This window comes from Sorex fumeus, unplaced genomic scaffold (assembly GCF_029834395.1).
Source record: "Sorex fumeus unplaced genomic scaffold, SorFum_2.1 ptg000094l, whole genome shotgun sequence".
Classification (NCBI taxonomy): domain Eukaryota; kingdom Metazoa; phylum Chordata; class Mammalia; order Eulipotyphla; family Soricidae; genus Sorex; species Sorex fumeus.
The window spans coordinates 9,945,027-9,957,791 of record NW_026606151.1 but is presented as its reverse complement, the minus strand read 5'-3'; the positions used below and the strand labels follow the sequence as shown (position 1 = coordinate 9,957,791).

The 12,765-nt window shown below is 44.6% G+C and overlaps 1 protein-coding gene across 1 annotated transcript in view; it reads right to left on the bottom strand.

Annotated features, from left to right (window-relative positions):
- The window catches only part of CAP2 (cyclase associated actin cytoskeleton regulatory protein 2), a 178,192-nt gene extending 167,051 nt beyond the window's left edge, over positions 1 to 11,141 (bottom strand). The window contains exon 1 of the mRNA XM_056132387.1: positions 11,076 to 11,141. The gene's annotated coding sequence lies outside the window, so the exon portion shown is untranslated. The remainder of the gene's footprint in view (positions 1 to 11,075) is intronic.
- Between the last annotated feature and the right edge of the window lie 1,624 nt (positions 11,142 to 12,765).

Here is a 12,765-nt window from a genome sequence, read left to right as displayed (position 1 = left end):
CGGTTTCCTGATGGCTAAAGTTCGCACGAGGGGAAGAGATCACTGGGGTGAGAGTTTCTCTGGTGATTCTGTCAGAGACAACCACTCTGAGAGATTCCAAAGATCATGCCCTTAAAATGAAAAAGAGCTCGAAGTAACAAGAAACAGAAGACTTTCTGTGTCTCAGGGTGTGGCTGGGCCACCAAGGTGAGTTGTCCGTAGAGAATCAAGCCACAATAAGCTGCTTTCACTTTTTTGAGGGCAGGGGGGAAATGTTCTCAGGGGTTATACCTGACTGCTCAGGGATCACTTTTTGTTCTTATAAGGTGCTGAGGAACGAACCCAGGTCAGCTGTATGCAAGAAACATACTTAGCCTCTGTGTTCTCTCACGTCCCAGAACTGCTTTTCTAATACATTCAACCCCACCCCCTGCCATTGCCCCCCACCCCAATTTTTTTGTTTGTGTTTTGTTTTTTGGATAACACCCAGCAATGCTCAGGGATTACTCCTGGCACTGCACTCGGGATTTACTCCTAGCAGTGCTGGAGCAGCCATATGGGATGCCAGGGATTGAACCCAGGTTGGTCACATGCAAGGCAAATGCCCTGCCTGCTGTACTATCGCCCCAGCCCCCAGTTTTTTTTTAAGGTTAGAATAACATCAAAACTAGACTGCCTGAGAGTTTTCTATCCTCTCCACAGTGACTATGCCAATTCTATTCTTTCCTTTCTCAGGAAGTTACCCATCACTGGAGGGAGCGATCCTATGATTCACTCTTACTAACTGGAGGAAAAGCACCCAGAGAAGGCTCAAACCACAGTATTTCTCTGTTTATTCACTGACTGCTTCCAGAATATGCTTGTTTTATTCATTCAGTGAGTGCCCTCGGTCTAAGCCAAGCACAGTGCATGGATGCAAGACCATCAGGAGTGATTAAGATCCATTTCCTGCTTGCTGCAGTGCAAAGAGGCTGAAAGGAGGCCTTGCTCTATGAAACCAGGGAGATGTTTCACCTGGAAATACACCCTTGCTGCCAAGGTGTCTGACTTTGTTTTTTGCTTACACGCCTATAGAGCAATTCTGGACCCAGTTTCTAAGCCAACAGCAATGACTGCCATCATTTTTCCCTTCTAATTTTCTTATCTTTTCTTTTTTTCCTATTGAATCACAGTGAAACACAGTTTTAAAGCTGTTCATGGTTTGGTTTAAGTCATTAAAAAAAGGCCCTCCCGTTGATCGTCGATTTGCTCGAGCGGGCCCAGTAACGTCTCCATTGGAGACTTTGTTGTTACTGTGTCTGGCATATCGAATACTCTCGGTAGCTTGCAGGGCTCTCCGAGAGGGGCGGAGGAATCGAACTCGGATCGGCCATGTTGGCCACTTGTAAGGCGAACGCCCTACCCGCTGTGCTATTCGTTCCTTTACCAGTGCACATTTTCCACCACCAATGCCCCCAGTTTCCTTCCCACCCTACCATTCCCCTGCCTGCCTCTATGGCAACAACTTTTTTTTTCTCTCTCTCTGCCTCCCTCCATTTTCTCTTTCAATTGCCATTATCTATTCACAAAGAAGTTTAGCAAGTCATTGATGATGATAACATCACAAGTGCTAATGCTGTGCAATCTCTCAAATTAAAGCTCCATGAGACCTTGTTTTCTCAACTCTGTCCCTAGAGTTTAGAGTAGTGCTTGCTACACACCAGGCATTCAATGCATTTTTTTTTGAATGACTCATAAAACTATCTTGGATTTGATCCTACAGATTGAAACCAAACCCGATTTAACTAATGTCCTCTGTAACAAAGTATATTGAATCAAAATCTTACCATTTTCTTAGAATACTCATTTCTGCAAAATAAAAAAGCTTCATGATTTTGTGACATTTGATGAGGAACTTTCTACTCTTCTTTTTATTTCTGGACCTTCCTTAGTGGTGCCAGGGAGCGACTTCTAGAGATTCTTGAACAACCGGCCCCAGGCATTCAGTGCAAAGACCTAAGGGAGGAAATACTGCTAGAGATCTGCAGTATTGGGGATACTGAGGCCCTCACCCTTATACTGTCTCTCTGGTCCCTTAACTTTCTACACTCTGGTGGGGCCACACTGCTGGTAACTCCTGGCTCACTCTTGGAGGGAGTTAGGAGACCATGTGAGGTGCCAGGGACTGAATACAGGTTGGATATATACAAGGCAAGCGCCTCCCTGCTGTACTATCGTTTTAGCCCATAACTTTCTACTCGTATTAAACTTTTACATTTTCATTTTTCAAAAGAAAATGTAGGAGGGAGCTGTAGCAATAATACAGCAGGTAGGGTGTTTGCCTTATACACAGCTGACCTGGGTTTGATCCCCAGCATTCCATATGGTCCCCCAAGCACCGACAGGAGTAATTCCTGACTGCAGAGCCAGGAGTAACCCCTGAGTATCGCTGGCTGTGACCCAAAAGGCAAAAAAAAAAAAGAAAATGTAGGAACCACAAAATTGTAAGCACTCTCCTTGCTTTGTAACCACGCTGAAAAAGTACTATAAGAGACTATAAGATTTCCAGAAGTTTCTTCATATTTCAAACACCCAAATTCATGTCATTGTTTCCTATAAATTTATCAAAGAAAATGAGTAAACTTGTCATATTTTTTCAAAAAAATGAGTTTAAAGAGTCTCAGCACTTTGAAATAGTACATTCAGAATATGAGATGTCAGAGACACCCAAGTAAAAGAACACTTGATTCACAAAACTGGGCAAATCCTGTATGTGAGATCTGGGGTAGCCAAGTGATCCTTCTACACTTCTACTAATGTCTTACTGCAGAAAACTTTTCATCTTGATCTTCAGGATGACCCTACACCACTAGCTCTCTGGATCTTCTGGACTACGCAGCCATAGTATACCTCACCAAGCTCCTAAGGTACAATTCAGGGGTGACTCATCCTTCCCAAACATGCCTCCGATACTCTCAATCACTGCAGTACTATTGTCTCCACTGGAAGCTTCTTCCATGAACTGCCATGCCCACTCTGAGAGGCAGTCATCATCCTATCAAAAGTGACCTGGCAGCATGTCCCCTCATCTCCATTCAGCCCCAATGGAGTATCAAAGAGTGAAACAACCAATTAGACTTAAAGGAATATGCATGATAACCTTTCAGTATCTGTACTGCAAACCATAATGCCCAAAAGGACTGTGTGTGAGTGAGAGAGAGAGAGAGAGAGAGAGAGAGAAAGAGAGAGAGAGAAAGAGAGAGAGAGAGATCTGTCATAGAGGCAGATGGTGAGGCAGGGAGGAATCTGGGAACATAATTTTTATGTTATGAAAAAAATTTTAAAGGTTATCCAAATGGAATTCTAGATGACACTGTAAACCAATAAAAAAATTAATTATTTTTTGGGGGATGATTGGGGAGGGGGGTGGGTCAGCACCTACCCTACCAAAGCCCCAGCAGCTGCAATCACACACAAAGCTGCTCCATGTCTCTGGCCGGACTTCCCAGTAAAATATTCTGGATCTTCTGGAGTATGAAGCCACAACTGTGGTCACATGACATCGCCAAACTACAACAATGACATCCCAGTAGGAACATACCAGACTGGATGGGAATATAACATAGAAGCCAACCAATATTGACTCACAAGAACATTAACACAGAAGGCATAACTTGCAACAACAGCTTAGTAAATCCCAGACAAGAACTTAATATCCCCATGGTGAGATTAAACAATTTTCACAAATTTTCTTCTATGGTAATATTATCTTGATCATTCTGTTAGCCATATGGGGGTAACAAGCAATATAAAATACATTATAGTGGGTCTGCTACAGGGGAAGGCTTGAGGGGTGGTTGGGAAAATGGAGACAATGATGGAGGGAAGGTGATGGTGGTGGTGGGATTAGGGTTGGAATATTGAATGCCTGTAACAAACCATCACGAACAACTTTGTAAACCATGGTGTTTACAAAAAAGCGGAGGAAATTTAAAAAATGAAAATTAATCATTTTGATAAAAAAATCAACAATGAAAGGGTAGAACATCTGTAAACATCACTTTTCCTAAGATAAGCAGCCAGCCAATGGAATGTGTAAAGATACTCCACAGTTTTTCATCATCAGGAAAATGCCACAACGAGATGCCACCTCATTCCCACAAGGACCCCTACAACCATTAGATGACCAAGAAATAGTGAATGAAGAAATCACCTCCTCTCTTCATCACCAGTGGCAATGCAAAACAATGTCATGGAAACGTCCGAAAATTTCTTTAAAAGTACATCATGTACTTCCCTTATGGCCAAGCCATTCTACACATAATCACCAACTCAAGAGATAGGAAAAAAGATGGCACGCACACATGCATATACACACAAATACAAACACACACAAGTGAACAAATAAAGCAGTATCATTCATAATAACAAAAAGAAGAAAAAAATGAAGGAAGCCACCCAAATGTTCACCAAGGGATGAATAAGAAACAAAATGTGCCCCATGGACAAATGCAGTGGAAGAAAGGAAATACATGCACATGTTACAACACAACAGACACATAAGACCTTGGAGTATAAAAGAAGATAGTCCATCTCTTACGATTATCTAGAAAAGCACATCTCTAAAGCCCAGGGTTGGGGATGGGAATGGACTGTAAATGGACAACAACAACAACAACAACCACAACAAAAATCTATTTGGCATGAAAGAAACTCCTTAAAATAGAACTGTGTAGAATCAACACTGTGTAGATACTAATCACCGCTGAACTGTGTGCTTCAAATGAGTGGATTTATGGTATGCAAAACTGCATCTCATTAACATTTAAAAAATGAATTAAAAATAGGTACTGTTCTTTATAAGATGCAGTGATACCCGTTAAATGGGAGTAACTTTGCTGGGTTTTGTTGTTTTTTATTCAATCACTGTGAGATACACAGTTATAAAGCTGTTCTGGAGGATTTCCGTCATACAATGCTCCAATACCCATCCCCCCACCAGTGTACATTTCTCACCACCAATGTCCCGAGTATCACTCCTGTCACCTTTCCCCTCCAGCCTAGCCTGTCTCTATGGCAGGCACTTTTTCCTTTCTCTCCTTCCCTCCCTCTCTCCCCGCTGCCTCTCCCCCCTCCCCCCACCTCTCTCTCTCTCTCTCTCTCTCTCTCTCACACACACACACACACACACACACACGTGTGGGCGTGCACCCTCTCCCTCTCTCTCACTCTCTCTCTTTCTCACTCTCTCTTTCTCCTTTTGGGCACTGGGGTTTGCAATACAGATACTAAGAGGCCATCATGCTGAGTGAAAGGAGCCAGAAAGAGAGGGACAGACAGCAGGATTGCACTCAACTGTGGGATATATATAAAAAACATAGTATAAGACTAGTAGCCAAGAACAATAGAAACAAGGATCAGAAGGATTGGCCCATGGTTGGAAGCTTGCCTTAAGCGCTGGGGAAGAGGCAGTTGGGATAGAGAAGGGACCACTATGACAACGATGGTAGGAAGTGATCACTCTGATGGGAGCCAAGACTGCAAACGGAATCCAAGAGCAGTTTTCATTGCTCCTTCTTTCCTGGACAGCAGAAACCCAAACACAGATCCTGAGCACTGCTGTAGCAACACCAATTTTGAATTATCAAGAATTTGCATTTTCCAGAAGCACAGAGTTAAAGACCCACACTTTGAGTATCTTATTGTAATATGGGTGGTTCTTACAAGCTAGCTCATTTCAATTCATTTGTTTTCCTTTCCTGGTTTTTTTAAATAACTTTATTTATTGAATTTACATGAGAACAGTTACAAAGCTTTTGAGTTTAAGTCTCCGTCACACAATAATCAAACACCTGTCCCATCAACAGTGCACATTTTCCACCACAAAAAAACCCAGTATATCTCCCATCCCACCCTTACCCCTACCTGTATGGCAGATGATTTCCACATTACTCTCACTCTACTTTGATTATATTCAATATTTCGACACCAGATCCACCATTATTATTTGGAATTTCCCCCCAAACACTTGGACCTGCCAAACAGGCAACATGAGACAATTTGTTTTCTATTGCTGATTATGAATAGCATATGATGTTGTGCAGCTGCTATTATGGCCATGTGATTTTGAAATTCTGAAATTTTAATTATTAAGTCTGGAGAGATTTCTGCTAAAATCCCTGGGTTCCGAGATTCATTTGTGTGTCTCTGGGATCATGACCATCAAGGAGCTTAATAAGTAGCCAGAGGGGCTGTTCGTAGGCAGCATCTCGGGGTCTCAATGGGGCAAGGGAGGAGAAGGACCAGCTCTACCCCTATCCTGTGAGGCCCCGTGTGTCTTGTCACTGCTGGCCCATACCTGAATGTCCAATGGGCTCTGGAAGATGGCGGCCACAGAGCTGCCAGGGGGAATAGGTGCTTTTTTTAATTGATTGAGATTCTGTGATTTACAAGACTGCTATTGGTGGTTTCTCATGTATATAATTCCAATACCTACACCCCTCACTAGTATACCCACCTCCATCCCTCAAGGATCTTAGTAACCCTCCCTTTCAGCATCCCTCAACCACCACCAACAAAAACAACTCCTTTTTGTGCATTAATACTCCTGTTGTGATGCTTTAGCCCTTTATTGCTAGCTGCATTTAAAAAAAGTGGGAAGACTAACATCCACTTTGTAAGTCAAAAAACCAAGTCGATATAAACAGTACTTATTGGGAATTCATACATTCCGAACAACAGAGCATAGTGTTTGGGAATATATATGTCACAACACTGTTCTACAAGAAAACTAGGGAACATTTTATTGGGGCACAAAATTCAGGGTTGGGAGGGTCATTGGGAAAGGGATTTGAAAAGAACTTAGAGAAAGTCTGTCTAGTTTGATTTTATTTTTAGCTTTTTGTTTCTTTTCTTTGGCAACTTGATGGAACTATAACTCACATACATACGAGTCATTCATTTGAAGTGTAAAATCCCAGGGTCAGAGAGATAGTACAGGGGGTAAGAGGTTTGTGTTGCATTTGGCCAGCCCTTCTTCTATCCCTTGTATTACATATGGTTCCTCCCCATGCCCTTACCCGCCAAGCACTGCTAAGAGTGATCCCTGAGCACAGAGCTAGGAGTTACCCCTAAGCACAGCCACCACAACCCTTCCTCTCTTCTCCCCTACCAAACAAAAAGTAAGTGTACAATTCAGACTGGGGATGTAGTTAAGCAATAGAACACTTGCCTTCATGTGTGAGAACCTGAATTCAATTTGTAACACCACAAATAAAACAGAAGAATGATTAAGTAATCCTGAGCACCACCAGAGGCACCGAGAGGTGTGAAACCCCAAATTAAAATAATACTAAAGTGTATAACTCAGTGACCCATGCAGCCACAAACACAGTCCATTCTAGAACATTATCGTCACCTCGACAAGGAACTCTAAATCCCTTAACTTCTCTTCCTCGCCCCCAGCCCTTATCCCTAAGCAATATCAATCTATTTTCTATCTATAGATTTCTTCAAACTGGGTATTATTATGCAAATGCAATCTTTTGTAACTAGTTTTCTCACACCTAAATTTTTCGGGATTCACTGACATTATATTAAATATTATATCAGTATTTTATTCCATTTTTTTAAAAAAAATTGTTTTTGTGCCACATGTGGCATTTACAAGGCTTCTCCCAGCACATTGCTTAGGGATCTCTCCTGAGCTTCCCACATGCAAAGGATGCTCAGGAGTTCTGGGCTATCTCCCACCCTCCGAACTTCACTCATTTTCATGGCTTAGTAATATTTCATTGTTTGCACATATTGCATTTTATTTACCCACTCATCTGCTGATAAACATTTGGTGGTTTCCACTTTTTGGATGGCATGAATGGGTGCTGGTTTTCAAGGGGAGATGTTCTTGAGTGAAAATGACTCTATCAGGAAAATCCTATATTTTAACTTAGAAAGAAACTTCAAAATGTCTTCACAGAAGCTCAACCATTTTACATTCCTGCCATTCCTCTGACACTGCAGAAATGGGCCTATTTCTCCACTTCCTACCAGCTCTAGGTATTCCATGTCCTGTGATTGTCACCATACTAGTGGGTGTGAAGCAGAATCTCACTGTTGATTTTCTTTGCTTTTCTCTGATGAATAATAATGTGAACATCTTTTCATGTGCTTATTGGCAATTTTCATATCTTCTTTGGAGAGTGTCTATGATTGAACTATTTTTTATTAATGAACGAGCGATAGCACAGCAGTAGGGCATTTGCCTTGCACGCAGCCAACATGGCCGACCCGAGTTCGATTCCTCTGCCCCTCTCGGAGAGCCCGGCAAGCTACCGAGAGCATCTTGCCCGCACGGCAGAGCCTGGCAAGATCCTCGTGAAGTATTCGATATGCCAGACACAGTTACAACAAAGTCTCCAATGGAGACGTTACTGGGCCCACTCGAGCAAATCGACGAACAACGGGAGGGCCTTTACCTTTACCTTTAGGAATTCTTCATATACTTGAAATATAATCATTTATCAGATTTATGACTTTAACTAGTTCCTAAGCTCCAGTTCCTAAACCAATGGGCTACAGGTGGTCATCTGGTATATACACATAGCTAACAAAACACAGCATAAATTCATTTTTAAAATAAACGTATTAAATAAATTTAAATGTGTAACATTTTCAAAATGATCAAATTAAAAGCATAACCTCACACATAGGCACTCGTTCAATATTCAGGGCAAAACAAAAACGCTACAATGCCCCAAATAAGTCAACGCTATGCTTGAAGGCACTTAACCTAACTCCTAGGGATGATTTAGTACTAGGAGAATCTGGTTCACTAATACTTCCAAAAGATTACAAAACTGACACTACTAGACAAGGCAGGGGAATGGGGCAGGGACTGAAGCCTGGGAAAAATGGTCTTGGGTACTTTGGTGTCTGTAAGATGGCACATTGCACCAAAGCATTAACAGTACTACAAGCATGTGGCCAAAACTATAATAATGATGAAAAAAATTCTTTCTTTCCAAAGGTTCCCCTTCCCAGAAGCAGAGTGTTAAAACAGTGGGTTGGGTGTTTGCCTTGCATGCAGCCAACTTGGGTTCAATCCCGGATACCCCATTGGGTCCACTGAGCCTTCCAGGAGTGACCTCTGAGTGCAGAGCCAGGAGTAAACCCCGAGCACCACTGGGTGAGCCTCCACACACACACACCCACCCACACACACACACACACACACACACACGTCTAGCACAGGGGTGATGGAGTACGAAATATAGTCAATAGTACAAATTGAATCCTGCCTCCCACTTTTTTCCAAACTCAAAATAATTTTTACTTGGTTTGGTTTGGTTTGGTTTGGGGGCCACATTTGGTGGTGCTTGGATAATCCCACAGATTGGCGCTGCTCAGGAGACCATGAGGTTGTGGGCATTGGACCTAGGTCTCCTGTATGGAAAGCACGTATTCCCTCTATTAAACTATTTCTCCAGCCCCGTTTTTTACATTAAAAAATTGTTGTTAATGGTCAAAGTGATATGAGCTTCGAATTTCAGTATCTATAAATAAAGTGAAACAAAGCCATATCATTTTTGTGTATTATTAGCTACATAGCTCCTTTCAAAGCTATAAGGTCACAACTGAGTCTTCCAAAGAGACCAAATGGCCCAAACAGCTCACATATTATTATCCAGCCCCTCACCCCAAAACCTAGCCAAACCTGATACTAGATCAATGAATAAAATGACTTCCTGCTTCAAAGATAAGCAGCCAAAAGCCATTCCTAATTGCCAAGACCACTTGATTTTCTTAATCTCCTTCTCTGTTTCTGTTTAATAAATGTTTATACGACACTTTAATTTTAATTGTATTAAGAAGTTTTAAATGGGGGCATTCCATTCACAAAATCCTCTTTGCTTGCAAAATAACCAGTATCTTCAAGTAGCTGATGCACAACCCCGCTATTTAATTTTTGACAAATCTATTGCAGCTGATTTAGAACTTGGTCTGATACAGTTTGGTGCTGCAGCAACTACCCAGATCCCCTTCTATAACCCTTATGAAGCTTGATGTCTAATTGGACTCCATAAACTACTACAACGTGCCCTGAGTTTCCTTTCCCTGTTGGGATCTTACATTAAGAGGGTTTGAATATTTTGCCTAGAAAGGCCCTAAAATGTTTTTTTTTTTTTAAAAATCTCTCCTGGCACTAGAGAAAAACCCATCGACCAATTCTGGTAGACCACGCTGCCCAACTTCTGCATCCCCACAGTGTGATAAGCAAGGATTCCTCCATTCTTCATCTTTTGCTAAAGGCTCACCTTCACTTCGGTCCTAACCTGGCTCTGACCCGAAATGACTCATTTCGGCTCACTTCAAATCCTGCATCGTATCCGATGCAGTTCATTTTCATTCCGGGGACCAGGACACAGCAATGATGAACCTAGAGACTAGGACCATCTGCGTCTGTCCTTACTAGCCTCAAAGTGATCGCCACCAACTTCAGTAAACAGCAACAAAGCAGAGACCCTGCTGAGGCGTGCGTGTCCGTGTGTGTGTGTGTGTGTGTGTGTGTGTGTGTGTGTGTGTGTGTGCTGTTTTCGGGGGGGCTGCCCCCTCCAACCTCCCGTCGCCTTTGCATTCTCCGTCGCCTTTGCATGTTTCAAAAGTGACTCACTGCCTCAAGTCAGGTGCTGCTTTTGGAAAAGCCAGATTCCTTTCTTTCCAGCACTTTCTCATCCAGGTGGCAGCGGCCAGCTGCAGTCCCACGGCGGCGCCGCCCCCTCCCCCGCCGGCCACTACCCCCGAGATGAGTTGCAAAGCAGCCCCCAAACTTAGCCCGGCCCAGCGCGCGGGAGGCCCCCGCGCCCCGAGGCCGCGATCGCCGCCCCCCGCCTTGGCCCGCGCTCCCCGGGACTCCCCGGGCTGGGGGTGGGGATGGGGGGAGGGCACTCGGCAGACCCTGATGGGTCCTGGGGACCCCCGCAGCCGGTCCCCCGCGCCCCCCGGCTTTCCCGCGCGTCGCCGCCGAGCCCCGGTCCCTCCTGGAGCGCAACTTGCGAGCGCGCGCGCGCGCGCACCTGCACCCCGGACCCCCCGGCCGAGCCCCCCAGCTCCCGGCTCACCTGCTCGGGTGGGCTTGCCCCCGGGGTCTCGCCGTGCGCGGCCACCCGGCACCCTCCTCCTCCTCCTCCTCCACTTCCTCCTCCTCCACCTCCTCCTCCTCCTCCCGCCGCCGCCTTTCTCCCTCCTCCCCCAGAAGCCGCGTCGGTGTCAGTCACGCAGCGCCCGGGGAGAGTCGCCGCTGGCGGCTTCCGGCAGCTCCAAATACAGCCGAGCCGGAGGGGGAGACGCCGGGGGGGAGCAGAGCCCCGCGGGTGGGGGTGGACATGCAGGGGGACGGGGAGGAGGGGCAGGGCAGATGGGCCGTGGGAGCCGAGCCCGGGAGATGGGGGCGCCGGGGAAGCCAGCCCGAGCGTGCACCGACTCACCGCGCGCGTCTGCAAGGCGAGCTGGAGAGATCAGGAGGCTCCGGGCCCCGGGTACCCTCCTCGAGCGGGTCCTTCAAGCCCCGGGTGCAGGAACGATGAGCAAGGAAGCCCGAACCCGGGCTGCGGGTGCCGCCGCCTCCCCCACGCAGCGATCAGGCTCGGCGGGAGAGTGGGATGGACATTCTTACCTTTGCTCAGCCTCGAGATGGGAGGCGGGCCTATTCGGCCGTGGCTGGGAAAGGTCTGTTGCACTTGGAGCACCTTTTAAAGTCACAAATTGCCCCGTGGTTTGAAAATGAATGTACAACCACCCCCATCCCACTCCCTGCCTCCCCCCCCCACCCCCCGCGCCAATCTGCTCTTAAAATCTGGATATCTGGATTTGGGACTGTTTTCCCTTGATCAATGATCATGACCAAATTGGAAGCTTTTTTTTTTTAAAAAAAAATTTTTTTTTGGTGGACCCAGAAGGAAAACATTGATTTTTCTATTTTCATCAATTTATTTTCATCAGAAAACGTGGAGTCAAAGCTTTTCGCTGAATGAATGCCAGGGAGATAATTACAGACAAGAGAGAAGGGGGTGGGGGTGGGGGTGTAATTGATACTTCTTCAAGCACAATTTTCCAAACGAAAGAGGCAGATGACTGTCTAGGAAGCCAATACTCTTTGCCAGTGGCAAAATTGCATCTGCAAGGCTTACTCTGTTCCCCAAGGCCACAAATTAAAAGAAGCGCATCCCTATTACACATCATCCCTATTACACATCTCTGCTCTTGCCCATCAGTGGAGATGAGGAATGTTCAGTTGCTTCTTCGTCTTCTTCTTCTTCTTTTTTTTTTTTTTTTGGTCTGGAAAGAAGGAAAACACAATGACCTTAAACACTGACCAGTAGAGAACGTTAATGATATTACTAGGTTACTGTAAAAATCAAAAGACAAATGTATCATAATTGTTAATAATGTTTTATCCTACCAAGAGCATTTACTAGAGAAAACTGTTACCTATTTCTTAATCTATAAATATTTGGAGTATTCAGAGAAAAAAAAAACATTGACCAATAGATGCACACAGTAGGACTGTCTCCAGAACCACTCATTCCTACTAAGCATATGCCCTGTATTGAGCCGGTGGTACTCTATTTATCCTGATGGATGAAATGTATTTTTATTTAGAAGATTTCTGTCCCGGTACTGTTTCTACAAGACTTCATTTGTGTGGATTTGTAGGAAGCTTCCAAATACCCAATCTAAGAACTGTTTATCTGGCTTGGGGACCATATTCACAGTGCTGGGGTATAGGGGGAGTAGGGGGTTCAGCTCACT